This window comes from Fundulus heteroclitus, unplaced genomic scaffold, assembly GCF_011125445.2.
Source record: "Fundulus heteroclitus isolate FHET01 unplaced genomic scaffold, MU-UCD_Fhet_4.1 scaffold_158, whole genome shotgun sequence".
Taxonomy (NCBI): Eukaryota; Metazoa; Chordata; class Actinopteri; order Cyprinodontiformes; family Fundulidae; genus Fundulus; species Fundulus heteroclitus.
In genome coordinates, this window is record NW_023396570.1 from 259,858 (window position 1) to 278,715 (window position 18,858).

Consider the following 18,858-nt stretch of genomic DNA (forward strand, 5'->3'; position numbering starts at 1 on the left):
CTGCAGCTTTTAATAGGTTTGAAACTGCGGTTTTGGTTTTATTTGAAATGCGAGCTGCCCTGAAGAAAAGTTTCCATCAGTCAGCCACAAACAAACAGGAACAACGGGTCTGTCAGAAACAAGCTAAAGAACCGCAGGTGAGAACATGTTGAAGCTGCAGAGGTTATAGTGGTACTGCTGAGAAGATCAGACAGCACGCTGACAGGGAAACAATGAAATACACTCATGAGACATTTGTTTGCATCTTGATAATCTCATCTATAGAAACAAACCCACATTTACACCAGAAATAGATCTTCAGTTGCAGGCTCTAATGGAGCCCACAGCTGGAGGTTTCTGCTGGAACTGGAGGACTACCTCAGTGAAGAATAGACGACTTCTGGTTCTGGTGGACATTCTAAAAAGAAAAAAAGCAAACATAATACTGAACCAACATTAATAACAATGGACAATTTCATCACAAAAATTAAGATAAGTGTCAGAAGCAGTGACAAGATTGTATAAAAAGAATAAAAAATACTCCTTGGAAAAATACCCTACTGCATTTCGTTGCCTTGTACCTGTACCTGTGTAATGACAATAAAGTTGAATCTAATCTAATCTATTTTCAGAGGTATAGTTATCGTATCATTGTTGAAATAATTATGGTTCTAGTCTTATTTTCTGTGCCATCATCTGCGTTCCCCAAACTACAATAAGAACTTCATAAATTACTTCTCATGCTTTCTGACTGGGATTATGCCCAGCTACCATGATGTCCTTATTGTTGGATGTTTTAACATTTATGTGTGTTGTCCTGGTAAACTGCGGGTAAAGGACTTTTTAAGCCTAATTGACTCTTTTGACCTGGATCAGTCTGTAACTGGCTCCACACACGCCCCTGGACACACTGGATCTGGTTCTGTCATACGGTCTGCCTGTGTCTAATGTGAAAATCTGTGATTCTGGAGTTTCAGAACATATGTTTGTTGTTTTTGATGTAGCTTTTAAACAACTTTTAATTAAACCTTGAGCCTATGTTCGATGGTGACAGACTTTTAACTCTTCATTTACTGCTCAGTTCTCCATGGCCTATAACCAGCTCTTGAGATCCTCAAAACTGGAACACAACAGGCTTGTGTCCTCAGCCCTGCTTTCTTCTCCCTTTTCACCCACAATTGTTTTGCCATCCATCCCACAAACACAGTGGTGAAGTTTACGGATGACACCACTGTAGTGGGTCTCATCTCCAACAATGACGAGTCCCACTCCAGGGAGGAGATCAGTAATCTCACACAGTGGTGCTCCAGGAACAATCTGATCCTGAACACCAGTAACACCAAGGGGGTAATAATAGACTACAGGAGGTCCAAGAGGACTGAACATGCTGCTCTCTAGATACAGGGGGAGGAGGTGGAGTGTGAGGAGAACAAGTTATTGGGCATTCACATCTCCTTGGCCCTCTAATCGACTATGAACACCTCCCACCTGGTGAACACGGCCCAATAACGATTCTTCTTCCTGAAAAGTTCCACTAAACTGCTAAAGACCCTCTATAGACCAATACTGCAATGAACTCAGTTTACAGTGTGGGCATGAGAGTCTATAGCTAACACCTAGAAACAGGAAACTGGACGGCTGGAGAGTCTGTTAGAGTCAGTTAGCAGAAAAACCACAGACTGCAGCACAAGGGGAGCAACGAGAAAAGAAACAAACTCACCTTGTTTTTTGTTGTTGTTCCACTGTCTATGCTGTGATATATCACCGTACTGTAAGTTATAGCTTCCTCTTCTCCTTCCTGGTTACCTAGAAATTAGCAAACATTGATCAAATTCACCAATTTATCTTTTTATAGAATATAACAAAAAACATTACTAGAATTATCGATTAAAAACAAGAAAACTTTTGCAAATGTTACATTTACAAAGCGATAAAAGATTTCATCTAAAATTGGATTACACTTTTTTTGAAGGGCAGTGCATCAGACTGATATTACACTGTAACAAACATGACATAACACCTGTAGTGAACATGAAGGAGTCTTTATGAATGATTATAACTGTTGTCATTAAGTGTCATTTGGTAAATTATGACAGTTACAAAGTTGACATTGTTTAGAATGTCCTTGCTATGACAACTTGACATTAACAGGGACAAAAATGTCTTTGTAATGAGGACTTAAAATTAACAAAGAAATCATAATCCATCATAAATATGTTATAACAAGTCTGTTAAACCTTAAACAGTATTTGGATGTATGTGTTAACACTACATTATTGTTTATTTATTTGGATCCCCATTAGCTGTCAGTAATTTGACAGCTACTCTTCCTGGGGTCCTTTTAAAATTATACAGATACACAAAACATTACACCAATCTATGGGGTGATCATTTTCACCAGATGATGTGGCTTCCTATTGAGATAGATAGATAGATAGATAGATAGATAGATAGATAGATAGATAGATAGATAGATAGATAGATAGATAGATAGATAGATAGATAGATAGATAGATAGATAGATAGATAGATAGATAGATAGATAGATAGATAGATAGATAGATAGATGCATCCATCCATGTATATCCTCACTAAATGACTTCCTGAAATTATTGGATGCTTTTTGTTTCTGTGTGTGAGATTATGTCAGTATGTCATTGCAGTAAAAGTCTTTTTGTGAGAGTTTGAATGAAGCTTTATTCATACAAAACCTACATAATGGACGACAGTTGCACAGGAGTTATGGAGTTTGTTCCTGCAATTGCCGTGTTGCCAGTTTGATCCTCGGCTCCGACTTTCTCAGTCGTTGTGTCCTTGGCCAAGACACTTGAAAGCAAGTCCTTATGTCATGATTTGGGTTTTGTTATAGTTTTTGTTGGTCTTTTTAATTAGTTCACTCTCCTGTCTTAGTATTAGCTCTGGTTTTTATTATTTGCTTATGTTCTGTTTGGTCTTTATGTTGATTTTGGTTCTGGATTAGTCTAGTTTAATTTCTGTTTTGGTTTAGTAATTCTCTCCATGTAATCAATTCTGTCTTAGGTTTAGGTTATGTATTTTTGGTTAATGGAATAGTTTGAGTTTTAATGTGGTTTGATTTTGTACTTTGTTTTATATTATCAGTTTCTTCTGGCCTGCTCTGATCAGTTCTGTCACCAGCCTTTATTCAGTTCACCTGCCAGCATTCTTTTGTCTTCCTGTCACTCCCCTTCACCAGTCACTATCCAATCAGCTTCAGTTTACTTCCAGCCATTTTGTCCCCCCTTGATCAGCTCCACCCATTCTTGTAATTAGTTTCACTCTGTTCACCTGCTCACTCCCCTACTTATATCTGCCTCTGTCTCCTGCACTCTGCCAGATCATTGTCTTTACGAGCCCTTGGTGAGTTTTGTCCAGCAGTCCCTTTGTGTCTTTCTGTCGACATTACCCAATTGCATCTTTTTTGACATCTGAGCCAGCCTGTATCCTGAACCTGATTTTCCTGCCCTGTCTGACTGCTTACCCGTTTTACCGACCCGAATCTGCCTTAGGATTATCTGAGCTTGCCTTATCCCTGTCTGTACTCCTGCCTGTTTTTGGACTGCTTTTCGTGTACCGATTTTTGGACTGCCATACTGACCATTGAGCCTGCCTTTTCCTGTATTGTCAAGATCGCCTCCATTAAACCTGTTTTTTCACTCATCTGCTTGTCCGACCTGAATACTGGGTCCTCTGTCTCTGAATTCATGACACCTTATGGTCCTTCTGACTTTTAGGGTTTAAAGCAGGAGGTGTAAGACAAGTTACCACAGGGATAACTAGCTTGTATTGGCCAAATGTAAATGGTAATATTGCTTTTAGATTCTATGATGTCAGCTCTCTCTATCATTGAAAGTTGCTAAACTACTCGTAGGGAACTTCAGCAGAGTTTGGACCATCATGAAACAGGTAAGTTTTAGCCTACTGATAATGTGTTCTTGCAATAGTTCTCCTGCTCAGTACGAGAGGGATTGCAGCTTGAGAAATAATTAGATTTGCTTGGCCAAGGAGCCAATGAGATGAAGCTACCATCTGTGGGATTATGACCAAACGCCTCTGAGTCAGCATCCTGCCTAGAGGTAATGAAGCGCTGCGTCACTTCTGTTGGTGACAAGCCTTGCATATAACTGATGATGGTCAGCTCTCTACAATTATGCACATCACATTTGTGGAGAACATGGTGCTAAATGACCTGCAGACAACATGATTCTGGGTTTCATGTATAGGAGGCCTGCTCACTTGTCGGAATCTATTGAAAGGAAGCCCTTGAGCCAAGTTTTTGTCTGCTGAACTGAGGGGGAGGATTGTGGTAAAAGCTTATATGAAAACATTATTAATTGAAAACATGAAACTTTTGCTTAAATAAGTGATGCGAAAACATAAAAACTTTCATCTAAAATAATTGATATTATGACAGATGTTGATCTCACCTTTAGATTTGCTGTCAGAATGATGTATCACGACTAAAACCAGCATTAAAACACCAACAATGGCACAAGATAGAGAGAGGAGTCCATAGGGAAGATAGTGGGATGAGGGTGGAGAGCCTGATGTGGGAGAAGGAGTGGTTGTTGGAGAACATGTTGAGGATTTCTCTAAAATAAAGAATTATTAGAGGATCAATGATTGATTTTAACACTCAAAGTTAAAGATCTGTTTAAATCCTCCTGACCTGAGACAGAGATCCTGCTGGATGGAGACTCTCCATGATCGCTGATGCTACACCTGTAGAGGCCTTCATCAGAGCTGGTCACATGGTGGAGGGTCATGTGACCTGCAGGCTCAGTCCTGATGAGGGAGCCATCTTTATAGAAAGCAACTGGGAGGTTGGAGGGAGCGGTCTTTGTGTGACAGCTCAGAGTGACGTCATCTCCCTCCATCACAGGGAGGACAGGACTCTGCAGGATCACTGATCCACCTCAACACAGAGACAAACTACAGCATTTCATCCATTTCCACACAGCTTCATCAACACTAACTCCACAGTCTGATCTTACCAGTGACAGTGAGCTGGATGCTGCTGCTGCTGGCTGCTCCCTCTCTGGATTCACACCAGTAAACTCCACTGTCACTTTGGGTGAGGTAGTTCATGATACAGGAGGAACCAGCAGGTTCTCCCCATCCTTTACACTCATTCCTGGTCCCTCTGGTTGTGTTCCTCCTCACAGTCCATCCAGCAGAGCTGTTGTCCTCCTCACAGCTCAGAGACACAGAGTCTCCTTTAAAGAACTGAGATCTGCTGGGACTCACAGTCAGAACAGCTGGGAGGACTGAAATGATAAAATATTAATGATTTCAGTTGTTGTGAAAATTACTAAAAGTGAAAAAATTATTATTCAAATTAGAAATGTTCAAATGTTCAAATCTAAAATGATTTAATACAACAGAACTGTACTATACCAACCTTTTATTATTGTAAAGTCTGTAAAACTGAGATTTAGGCATTTTAATCAATTATTCATGTCAGACAGTTTTTAAAGTTTACTTTTCTGAAACACTTTTTAAATTTCCAAATGTTAAAAGATTTTTAATATAACAGAAATTTACCAACCTTTAATTATTGTAGAGCAGAGCAAGAAGGTCAGAACTGAAGAAAAATGTATATATTCCGATCACAAACTGAAACGGTATAACTTCTGACAAACATGGAAGTCAAACAGATTATCTCTACATTTTAAAACCTGCTTCTTTTCTTGAATATTCTGATTTCTCAACTTTTATTCTAAACTAAACCACCAGAAATACTAAACCCAGCAGGACTTTGATCCAACCAGGCTGGAAAGGTTTCTACTTACAGAGCAGATGTGGTAGAGCTGTGCCTCTCATCGTACCTCTGAATGATCTGACCATCCTTCACTTTAGCTGCTCACACCAAGCTGAGCCCGCCTCCTTCCTCTACATCATGGAGCTCATTTTGTAAAGAGCAGAGATACTTTCTACACCATTAAAGAATTATATTCAACTGACAAACTAAGTTCAGAATAATGATAAGTAACAAAATGCTTGTTTCTACTCAGCAACAATAGGGTTAAATATGTTGTAATATGTGATGGTAACAATTTTCTACATGACGAGAGTAACGTTGAACAACGCATCTTAAACTGGAGGAGTTTGGCAGGAGGAACAGATAAAGTCCTCAGAGAAGGTTTATTGTTGTAGAAAATGAGAAGATATGGATGGTTGATAAATACTGTGGTTGCTCCCTCCTTCCTCCATTTTTACATTCTGGCTGTGTGGGCTGAGCTGCTCCTCTGCCTGAGTTGTGGTCAATCAAGCACAAACAAGCAAACTGCCTTAAAGGTTCTGCTAAATGTTACTGCGGATCCTTATGGTCAACTATGAGAGGTGGTCTTCTTGTATTATGTTATACACTGGATCTCTTCTTTATCAAGGCATATCTGATAGGATCATACCTCCTCCCTTGAAATTTTTCATCAACAAGATGTTGCCCCTGAATTCAAACCCCGGAAATACAAACAAGCGCTACCTAATGGGGCCCCCTGGTGGTCTAGGTCCTATTGCTTGACTTGACTGCTGGACTTTACAGACATGGACCTGGGGTCTCTACTGTTGGACGGAGGGAGAGGGTGAGGGTGGTAACTTCTGATCTGAAGTATACCAAACATTATTTACTTTCTGGGTATCTGGTTTAGGACAGCAAAATATTTCACAGTAAAGTTAGGAGCAATTTTAAAATTTATAAATTGAAGAACTTTATTTTTAGCACCCCAGACTAAAAAAACTGAAAAATAAAAGACTTGTAAATACAAAGCTTAAAATTTAAACTGAAAATAAATCAGAGTAAAATGAAGCTGAAGGCGCAAGTTCAATTGAAGAAACTCATCGCCTGCCTCCATTCAATCAGAGTCCGATCCGCCTCTGATGTGAGCCAATCAGCTACGAACCGCACCTCCATGAAGCCAATCAGCATCCCTCGCTCATCTTAAAAGCAACTTCAAATCCATGTCTCAGCCTGCTAACCAGCAAGCGCAAACGGATTGCATGTTGGATTTTGAATCAGATGTCCGATTCAACCCACCCCCAACCCCTTCTCCACCATCGTAGCTGAGTTCATCTAGCTTCCAAGACGTTCCTCCATCCTCAACCCATCAGAGTGTTTTCTCCCTTCAGTCTTCATCACTCCCTATCGCCTGTTATTGGTCCGGCAGAGGACCACCATGTTGGGCCCGGTTCTGCCAGAGGTTTCTTCCCAAAGGGGAGTTTTTCCTCTCCACAGTCGCTTCAAGCTTGCTCATCATGGACAGTTCATGCAAACCTGTGTTTATCAAGTTGGACATCTATCTTAAACAGATCATCATATGGACTGAACAAACTTCTTCTATCTCCACTCCACCACCAGTTTCAGACCTGGGGGGGAACATCCCTGTTCTCATACATCTACTTATGCATATTAAAGTATAATTCAGCATTAGTGTTCCTGCCGAGGTCTGAGCGCCAAAGACTTAAAATATTGTATCAATAAAATCCTTCTAATTGCCATTTCTTTCTCTGTGAGTTTTTCAGATTGAACAATGTTCATGATAAACATAGTTATGCTCTTAATTGGGAGTGGGCACTGAAATCAAAACTATTAAAAGAGAAATAAAGGTCAACTATGGGTATTCAGAATAAATGATGCTATGAACTGTAAACTGTGAAATGCTTTTCTCCAAGCATTTTTACAGCCAGATGAGTAAATTATGATCTTCATAAAAAACAATAATTGTCCTCTGTTTTGTGTTATGTGGAGTCATTTTAAAGGGATGACTTCTGTTCTGTCTCTCTTCAAGGTCGGTCGTGTCTTTTCTCTCTCTGCAGCTTTTACCCCCCCCCCCCCTCCTGCTTTGCTATGTCTTGTCTTCTGAGCACTTTCTTCATATCAACCGAACTCTGAAAACCATGGATCTGGTAAGCTGGTCTCTCAATACTATTGATACATTTTTTCGACGGGTAGGCAATCAAAGGGGGACCCGTCCGGTCCTGATTTGACTTATTTTGTGAGATACACCCTAAATTCCTGGAGGAAAACGGTGTGTCTTTCGACTTTGTCATTCCTGGACGTTTGAAACTTTCACATTTGGATTAAGGATACTGGGATCTCTACTTATTGGTTTTTGTGGATTTTTGAAGTATCGGCAAATACAGCGGATGTCGGAGCCATTTGGCGTTGATCAGGCTGCCGGCTGCATGACGCGCTCACTCTGGCTGTGAACGGACAAACCTGGCAGGTGAATGGAGCGAAGCTGAAAAGCTGGCTGTGCTGGAACGCAGACTGACTTTGGTGGTTGAACTCAAGGGAAGATGGGATAAAATCTGGGAGTGAAGCGCGAAAAAGCCCAATAATTTGGAAAATTGGATTTATGTGGAGCCAGCAAAAGACTTAAAAGCTGACAGGAAAGGCAGTGCAGCTTGTCTCATAACAAATAACATATTTGGATTCCCTCCCTATCTACTCCTGGATTGTTATGGCGGAGAGTGCTCAGAACAGCCCCCGGCTACCCCCCTCCCCCGCTGACACCTGGATGCTTTCTGAACTGTGGGCCGGCTGATAACATCAAGGACAATGGCCTCTGGAGAGTGTTCACGGAGATAAAACACTTTCACCCATACACACACACGCATAACTGATACTCATAAAACTGATGAATTACACACACGCGACAGGTCTCAAATGTTTACCTTCTGCAAACATGTTGTCTAGTGTTATTTGGTCTTTTCGTGCTATGAGGGTTTTTTGTGTCGGTTGTTTGTCTCTTTATTGGTGAGAGGATAAATAGGCAAACATCTGTCTCTTTTTTTCCTCCCCCCTCTTTCCCCCATGTTGTTGTTCTTCCTTCGACAGATTCAAGGGCAGCGCCTCGTGAACTCCGTGTAGACGGGGTTCGGGGCTGTTTGGAGGAATGCGGCCTTGACGGCTGCGCTATCTGCTAGCAGCGGCTGACTGGCTGTGTTCCTTGGCAACGCAAGGCCTCAGTCAATCGTTCCCCCCAAATGTTTGTTTAAGTGTATGTGATGGACGGTTGTACTGGAACTGACTTTTCGATTGCAATGCAAATTGTAATTGACAATAAAATTTGATTGATTGATTGATTATTGGGCTATGGACAATGGACTGTGGATCAACAGCACCAGGAAAACTCCAAACATAACCACTAAGGGAAATCAACTCCTATGGGCCATAAGGAAGATAACGAGACCAAAGAGATATTTAATTGATCTGATTAATTTACTGATCTAATTAATCTGATAATTTTGTATCAAAGTACTTTAACCCTTTAAGGTCCACACCAAGAAAACTGCAATGGAAAAAGATGTTTCTTTGTATTTTGTATTCCTTTAGAACATCAATAACAAAGTATAGAAATTTTTTTTTTTCAAATACCTCCATAATTTCTAAAATACAAGCCTCTACCAAACGGTGGAGAATTCCATTTATGGTAAAACTTTGCATAAAATTACTCAAGAAAAAAATTATTAAAACTCTTTTAATCTTTTTTATTCTAGTAACAGAGTAGGGAGAATAGTCAAAAAAGAGTTGTAATGCATTAGAACCAAATGTAACTGCAGTTTTGAGGTATTGGATCACCCTTATTTCTGGTGATATGCAACAAAGCACTGCTGGTGGGCATTCAGGCACAAGAAAACGTTGCACTTCTGACACTTCCACCTTGACACTCCTTTTGGACAGAGGTTACACTGGACTCATTTGTCACAGTGAAGTGGCAAGTGTCCAAAGTTTCATAACGCACATCTGGCTGGGGCCGAGTCTTGGGGTGTAACGTTTCTTCTGATGCAACATTTGTGGTTGAGAAGAAGATGGTGGTCTTCCAACCTTTGGTGCTGGCTTGTTGACCTGCATCAAACTGTGAGCAACTGCCAGACAAAACCTTTTGACACACAGCGGTTTCTCATTCAGTAGGGCACAGTCCCTCTTGTGAATGAGCCAGTAATTTGAGATACACAGGTCAAGAATGTAGCCAAACAGTGGAAAATACCATCACCTTGATTTTGCTGGGGTCTTGTACATGTGTACTAGCATGTCCGAGTGATCGGTTGATTGTAGGCATTAATGATTGATGGGCATGGAACATCAATCTTTGTGGGGTTGTATTAACTCTATCGTTTAACACTTCCAACAGGCATGATCCCAGATGCATTGTTTAGAATGTGGATACATTTATTGTCAAACTATTTCACAGCAACCACTCCTTCAGAAGACCTGAAATCAAATCACTGAGGGGAACACTGAAGAACGTTGATGCACCTTGGTAAAGCAATAGGTCATGACTGATGCCAGAGGAACTTGCAGGGCAAAACAGTCTAAAGCCCCACTTGTTTGGTTTGTTGGCAATATATCGTGGCCACCATAACCCCATCCACACATAAAAAAGTTTTGCTGTCCATCTAGAATTTCTATACAAATAAAGTGGTTGTACTATGCCAACATAAGAATAAGTCAATAAGGGATATAACAATTAAGCCTACTGTATGTATAAGTGATCCAATCACTGTACTTTAAAAAATAAAGTATTTTCTAACTACATTAGTTTTGTGTCTCTACCTTTATTATAAATGGATAAATCAACCATTTGGTAACGTGTTTTTAGAAAATCCAGAACCAGCTACTTTATGCGTGATGTCCATTATTTGCCATTTGCTTTGGTGATGGATGAAAGGATTTGGTTGCATCCTTGACTTATTTACATTTTGTAATATTATTCTTGCTTTATTTTTTTTAACTTTTCCATTCCACCAACCCACATGTTTGGGTTTTAATTTCTGTTGGGACAGTTGTACTGTGATGTTGAATTATTTGATTAATATTTTGACTTGAATCATTTCTATAATAAATAATTAAACATTTAAGAGACTCACCAAGATCAATGTTTTATGCAATCTTTTGCTTTGTAATAGTACGAACAAGGGATCTGATGGGCACTAAAGATCCGTTAGATTTAGATAGCAATGAAACATATTAAAGAGCCAAATTGTGACAACACTGTCTTTCCCCCTGTGGACCAACATGTATATTACACGTTTTTCAGTGAGACTTGGTTGACAATACAGAACATTAGTTATAACACTTTATTGTGAAATAAAACAGTAAATCTGTTGTATTATCAGAATAAAACAGATCCACATAAATAAAGCAGTCACCAAAAATATTCCAGCCAGGGTAATTGGGCACATATAGGCACTAGGTGGTGCTAGAGTATCTGCCTTCTGGACATAAAGTGTCCCCCTGAAATATTTTTTCTACCTTTATTGTGCAGTGTCTGTGTCCCAAGGTAATATTTCTGTATTTAAAAGCCTACTCATGTGACGTGTAACATTTTTATAATTCTGTCCGTCAATATCTCGCAGTTGTAGTTATTGTAATTGTTATAATGGTCTCTGATGATTTCTATTTGACTCATGCATTTTTATTGCTAATACAGTTGACCAGTCTGTTAAATATTTCATTTAAATCCATTCATAAGGCCAAATGACCTAGGTAATTCAATACAATACACTTGAGCATCTGCCCCTAAAATGTCTGTTCATGTCACTGGATCCAGCATCTCTGTGGTTCTGGGTTTTCTTATTGTTTGGTACAGACAGATCCCAGGTCTGGTTTCAACCAGTTTTCCACCTTACTGAACCATTTTAAATCCCTCAGGGTGTTTATTTCTCTTGGTGATGCGTTGAAGTGGTGGTTCTCTCAGAAAACCCGACTTGCTGGAGGTCGTTCTGGGGCGAGGTCCGTAAAGTCAGAACCTCTGGACCTACGCTGCAGTCTGAGGAGAGTTAAAGGAAAGAGCAGACATTTAAAAGCACGCCCACATTTACATCATGAGGACAAGAGGAACTGGAAAACTGGAATCAAGCAGGAAATCAACACAGATCCCCACTGATGGTTCTAATAGCTGCAATAAAACCTCTATAGCTCAGAGAAAATGTGCTAGTTTGAAACTTAAAATGACTGAAATATTTAGAGTTTACACATTAATCGCTCATTACTTACATCAGGGGTTCCCAAACTTTTTCAGCCGCGCACCCCCTTCAGTGTCCCAACCGGCTTGGCGCACCCCCCCCCCCCCCCCCCCCACCACCACCACCACCACCACCACCACCACAAAAAAAGAAAAAATTATGTTGCTGTTGCAGTTACATCAATTCAACCATCTTAACAAAAGTTGTGGGAATAAAATTATAACATAATTTGAATTAAACTGCAATAAAGTTGCAACATCCACAACAGAATCCTGAGGCTTTTGCAGGTGCATCAGTGGCTCAGCCTGGAGTGAGAGAAAGAAAGAGACGCTCAGATCGGCCACACCTCCACAACCTGAAACGTCTCTGAAGCAAGGGATTAAACTGATGATCTACCTGTGTGTGTTCTCACTTTTTTGTGCACCAGCTTCTTAATCTAAGTCACAATTTACAAACACGAAAAACTATGATTTGTGTCCGATGACGCGCGCGCGTGCAAGAACTGCAGTCCAGAGTAACAATAACAGAGCGCTCCATAAATATTTTATTAATCAGAGAAAAAAAACTTTTACAGCGGCTACATTCAGCAGGTAAACACGCCCAGGGCAACACACCTCAGCTCCCCTCAGCCTCACCCTCGGTTTGTCCCTGTCTGAATATGCGCTAAACCGCATCTGTTAAATGAACTGCGCCTGTCTGACTCTCAATGAAACGTATTGCAGCTCTGTGCGTGAAGAGTCAATAAATCGCGGAGGCTGCAGCGGGGGTGGGCGAGTCATGCGCGTCAGTGCTGGTAGAGGTTCAGAGTCACCCCAACAGGAGCAGCGCTGGTTGGAGGCGCTGCGCGAAAGAAAGAGAGACTGGTCGCTCAATTTAAGTTTGTAAAAACTTTTGGCCCGAATTCAATTGTCCCTCTACTGACGTACACGACGTGAAGCGAGGAAAGAGTTGGAGAGACATTTGCCAATGGTTTGCAATTCACTCGTCTCTTGCCTCTGATTCCCTGGTTTCAGCCAACTGAGCATATTTGCAAGAATGAATGAAGTAGAGGGCACAAGCTGCTTCTTCTACGCATTGAAGCACAATGCGTAGAAGAAGATAAATTCATATTACGATGAAGTGTAGAACAACAGTTTTTAAAATAAACAGATTTTCATGTCAATACATTTTATTTATTTATTAAATTTGCTGTTTTGATTTTTGTTTCCATAAAGGAAATTATTATTTTTACACGTCTTTATGGTGTGGTGAAAAAACACTGTCAAACCGCCATTACAGATTTCAGCTCGCGCACCCCCTAGTGGCAGCTCGCGCACCGCACCACACTTTGGGAATCCCTGACTTACATAATTATGTCTGTGTCTCCGTGCTGCAACATATCCTCTCCTCTTGCCAGTCTTCCTCCCATGTTCTCGTCTGATCTTATCGTTACAACCTTGTTTCTGTCTCCTGGATTTTCCTGCCCATCTTGTCTGAGTTGTACCAATCTGAGGATTTCTGGAGATTGACCCTGTTTCATTGCCCCGACCTCTGACCTTTGCCTGCCTTCTGGATTTATGCTGACGTCTTCCTCCATGTCTCCTAACCCTGCCTGTTTCTCAGATTCTAGACTATCCAGTGCTAACCTGTCAGACATCGCTGCAGTGAGTAAAGCCTGCTCCCTCTACAGCCAAGATGTGTGACTTCTTGTTCCTGCAGAGGTTCCCTGGCTTTCACCTGCTTTTCTTTTTGAATTAAACCTTTTTAAATACTGGAACATAGTTAGAAAAAAATCATTTGACGAAATGTTTTTTTCCTGCACTTGTTGTCATAGCAACATGTGCGCCAGCTTAAACCTGCTCGAGAGCAGGCTTATTTAATGTAAACAGGATTAGATCGCAGCTTTAGAAGCATGTGTTAGAGCCATAAGGGGATGACGCGGTCTGCTCATGCGCTCTTTATCAGATAACCGGGCCAGGATGCGAGTGTTATGTGGGAATGTGTGTACAGCGTCTTTTTTTTTTTAAATCTGTGTGTGTTTTTTTTTTTTTTTTTTTTTTCCAGGTTTGGGTTCGGTCCGCTCCCTCTCCCAAGATCATCTCAAGTCTCCGCTAGGTGCGGAGCCCATCCCCCCACGTCCTGCCCTCCTCCGCTGCGTTGGCGGGCGCCTTGACCCTCTGGCGCGTTGACGGTCCTCGGGTTTGGGGCGGGTTCCCGGGTGGGCGCCGGCCCATTCCCGGCGGTGGCTTCGCGGGGCCTGGCCCCCCGGGGGGCGGCCGGGGCCCCTGCCGCGGGGGCGGGGCGCCCCTGGGGCCTCTGGCCCCCAGGGCCCATGGCCAGGACCACTTCAGCGCGGCCGGCTGCCGACGGAGCCCACGGGCTCGTCCCCGCGGCTCTTGAGGGCGTCGGCATTGCGGTGGCTGGGGGATTTCCTCGGGGTCGTCTCTCCTCTTTCCTCAGGGGGGGGTTGTAGATTTCCTGTGAAGGCCCCTCTCGGGCGCACTGCTTTGGGGGCCCCTTTGGGAGTCCGGGGTTATGGGTCCCCTGACCCCTGCCTCTGTGCTCGGGGAAGGTGGGTCTTCGGTTCTCCACAATCACTATCAAATCATTTCCTTCTGGATAATTTTCACCTAAACTAGTGCACTCTCACAATCTCCCACAGGTGCTGGGTCCCAGGTATTAAATGTTCACTTATATACAGAAAGGCTATAATTTATTTACTTTCTTTTACTTTTTTTTTTAGGTATCACATTACACATGTCAGCTTAAATAATAATACATATGATTTAGCAATGGTATCAAGGTGTTACACGATTGTATCTGTTGCTTTATGTCTGTTGGTTGTGCTGTTCTTTTTGTGTCTCTTTCCAGGTGATGGAGCAGACAGAGGAAGTTTTATCATTCTCTTCCTTTTATCTCTTCTTTCTTTCACCTCTTCTTTCTCTTTTTTTTCTCTTCTTGTTTTTCTTTTACTCTCCTACTTTCCCATTGTAGTGTCCATATAATTTGAAATTCTCCCTGCAGGAATCACAATAAAGCTATTTACACGCACAAATCAAGCGGAGCATTATGGCGAAAGCTGTTTGCTCCACTTGTGAAAGTAAAATCTGTCGAGCTCTATTTGGCATTAAGATATCAATTTTTATTGCCACATTGCTAGACAGGACACTGGGGGAAAAAAAAAATAAATAAAAAAATAAATAAATAAATCTGTGTGTGGTGAGTGGGGCACAAGGAAGGGATGTGTGAATGAGTTTTCCTTTTTTTTTTTTTTTTTCTTCTTCAGGTATGGGTGTGGTCCGCTCCCTCTCCCAAAAACATCTGAAGTCTCCGCTAGGTGCGGAGCCCATCCCCCCACGTCCTGCCCTCCTCTGCTGCGTTGGCAGGCACCTTGGCCCTCTAGCGCATTGGTGGGCTTCGGGTTTGGGGCGGGTTCCCGGGCGGGTTCCCGGGCGTGCACCGGCCCACTCCCGGCGGCTTCTTCGCGGGGCATGGCCCCCCGGGGCGCAGCCGGGGCCCCAGTCGCGGGGGCGGGGCGCCCCTGGGGCCTCTGGCCCCCAGGGCCCATGGTCGGGACCACTTCAGCGGGGCTAGCTGCCGGCGGAGCCCACGGGCTCGTCTCCGTGGCTCTTGAGGGCGTCGGCTTTGCGGTGGCTGGGGGATTTCCTCGGGGTTATCTCTGCTCCTTCCTTGGGGGGGGGGGGGTTGCAGATATCCTGTGTCGGCCCCTCCTGGGCGCCCTGCTTTAGGGGCCCTTATGGGAGTCCGGGATTATGGGTCCCCTGACTCCTGTCTCTGTGCTCGGGGAAGGCGGGCATTTGGTTCTCCACAACCACTATCAAGCTATTTCCTTCTGGATAATTTTCACCTAAACTAGTGCACTCTCACAAACTCCCACAGGTGCTGGGTCCCAGGTATTAAATGTTCACTTATATACAGTAATCTTATAATTTATTTATTTATTTATGTTCTTTCACTTTCTTTTTTCAAATATCACATTACACATGTCAGCTTACATAATAATATATATGATTTAGCAATGGCATCTAGGTGTTATTCGATTGTATCTGTTGCTTTATGTCTGTTGGTTGTGCTGTTCTTTTTGTGTCTCTCTTTCCAGGTGACGGAGCAGACGGAGAAGGTTTTATCATTCTCCCCCTTTTTATCTCTTCTTTCTTTCACCTCTACTCTTTTTTTATTTTCTTTCTCTTTCACTTCTTGTTCTTCCTTTACTCTCCCATTGTAATGTCCATATAATTTGAAATTCTCCCTGCAGGAATCATAATAAAGCTATTTACAAGCATAAATCAAGTAGAGCACTATGGCGAAAGCTGTTCGCTCCACTTGTAAAAGCAAAATCTGTCGAGCTCTATCTGGCATTGAGACATCAATTCCTATTGCCACATTGCTAGACAGGACACTGGGGGAAAAAAAAAAAGATAACCGGGCCAGAAAAATAAATAGGCCGAGACCTGCTCAAGAACTGGTCTGCAGTTAGCGTGGATTTTATGAAAAAATCATAAAGTGTCTCACTTTCCCCACAGTCTCATACATTTAGAGCTATTAGGAACAACAATGTGAATCAGGTTCATTGTTTCATTACTTAATTTTCTGTTGGTTAAAACGTTTATTAAGATGCTATTAATATGAATGGCTTAACAGTTTATTTATGATAAAGATATTATTAAGTTACTCCTCGTGTTCTAAAAATTTAAAATTTACTAAACTTTCAGCCAAATCTTATGTGGTGCTAGAAAAAAATTAAATAGGAAAAAATACAAGAATACAAGAAAACAAACAAATTTACCCTGGCTTGGTTTGTTTGTCCGTTGTCTATGCTGTAATATTTTAACATCGCTGTATGTGATACTTTCCTCTCCGTCTTCCTGATTACCTGAAAATAAATAAACAATGATCTAATTTACCAATTCATCTTTTTTGTATAATATGAAACCATTATTAGAATTATGGATGGAAAACATTAAACTTTTGCATACATGTCAAACGAAAACATAGAAACTCTCACATAAAACAATTAATGTGCATGACTAATGTTGATCTTACCTTTACATTTTCTGTTAACATGATGTATCACGACTAAAACCAGCAGTAAAACCACAACAATGGCACATATTAGAGAAAGTAGTCCATAGGGAAGAAAGTGGGATGAGGCTGGAGAGCTTGATGTGGGAGAAGGAGTGGTTGTTGGAGAAGATGTGGAGGATTTCTCTGAAAGAAAGAATCATTAGAGGGTGAATAATTAATATTAACACTCAAAGTTAAAGATCTGTTTAAATCCTGCTGACCTGAGACAGAGATCCAGCTGGATGGAGACTCTCCATGACCGCTGATGCTACACCTGTAGAGGCCTTCATCAGAGCTGGTCACATGGTGGAGGGTCATGTGACCTGCAGGCTCAGTCCTGATGAGGGAGCCATCTTTATAGAAAGCAGCTGGGAGGTTGGAGGGAGCGGTCTTTGTGTGACAGCTCAGAGTGACGTCATCTCCCTCCATCACAGGGAGGACAGGACTCTGCAGGATCACTGATCCACCTCAACACAGAGACAAACTACAGCATTTCCTCCATTTCCACACAGCTTCATCAACACTAACTCCACAGTCTGATCTTACCAGTGACAGTGAGCTGGATGCTGCTGCTGGCTGCTCCCTCTCTCCACTCACACCAGTAAACTCCACTGTCACTTTTGGTGAGGAAGTTCATGATACAGGAGGAACCAGCAGGTTGTCCCCATGGACCTTTACACTCATTCCTGGTTCCTCTGGTTGTGTTTCTGGTCACATTCCATCCAGCAGAGCTGTTGTCCTCCTCACAGCTCAGAGACACAGATTCTCCTTTAAAGAACTGAGATCTGCTGGGACTCACAGTCAGACCAGCTGGGAGAACTGAAATGATAAAATATTAATAATTTCATATCTTGTGAAAATAAATAAAATGGAGAATAAGTCAATTCAATTAAATATTCAAATCAGACAGTTTTTAAAAGATTTAAATTTTTTAAAATGTTTTTTCTGTCCGAATTTTGAACATACCAGAAGTTTACCAACCTTTACTTACTGTACAGCAGAGGAAGAAGGTCAGAACTGAAGAAAAATAAACATATTTTAATCAGGAACTGAAACTTCTGACAAACATGGACGTCCAACAGATTATCTCTGCATTTCAAAACCTGCTTATTTTGTCAAGGGCTCCGATTTCTCAACTTTTATTCAAACCAAAACCACCAGAAATACTAAACCCAGCAGGACTTTGATCCAACCAGAGTGGAAAGTTTCTACTTACAGAGCAGATGTGGTAGTGCTGTGCCTCTCATCGTACCTCTGAATGATCTGACCATCCTTCAGTTTAGCTGCTCACACCAAGCTGAGCCCGCCTCCTTCCTCTACATCACGAGGCTCATTTTGTCAGCAGCAGACATACTTTTTCACATTAATTATTGAATTAAAGAATTACATTTAACTGATAAACCAAGTTCAGAATAATGATAAATGGTAAAATGATTGTTTGTACTCAGCAACACTGGTTTTAAATATGTCTAAAAGTATCTGATGGTAATAGTTTCCTACAAAACAAATAACATTGAACAACTGGAGGAGTTTGGCAGGAGAAACAGATAAAGACCACAGCGAAGATCCGTGGATGTAGAAAATTAGATATGGACGTACAGGGGAGGATGGAAGATAGGAGAGGCCAAGGACCTGCTGCGATGCCCCCTAGTGGGGTACTAAAGCATGAAAGATTGTAGCACAAAGGATTATAGTATAAAGGGTCATTGTCAACGGAAACTTTAGAAAAAACATGGATTTTTCCACCCAAGCAGTGCATGCATCAATATAAATCAGTCATGTGTTCTGGTGTTATGGTCTTGGTTAAAATTGATGTTTTTCTTGTCA

The 18,858-nt window shown here is 41.7% G+C and overlaps 1 protein-coding gene and 1 long non-coding RNA gene across 3 annotated transcripts in view; one reads left to right on the plus strand and one right to left on the minus strand.

Moving 5' to 3' along the window:
• The window catches only part of LOC118558795 (immunoglobulin superfamily member 11-like), a 112,512-nt gene that overhangs the window by 57,269 nt on the left and 36,385 nt on the right, over window positions 1-18,858 (plus strand). The window lies entirely within an intron of this gene.
• Window positions 329-17,293, minus strand: LOC110367631. 2 transcript variants are annotated; one of them, XR_004928475.1, is made up of 4 exons: window positions 17,253-17,293; window positions 17,011-17,175; window positions 16,754-16,840; window positions 329-397 (listed from the first exon to the last, which is right to left on the minus strand). It is a non-coding gene; the product is annotated as an uncharacterized LOC110367631 (long non-coding RNA). The 2 variants fall into 2 exon arrangements; XR_004928476.1 differs by lacking the exon at window positions 329-397 and adding an exon at window positions 11,539-11,771.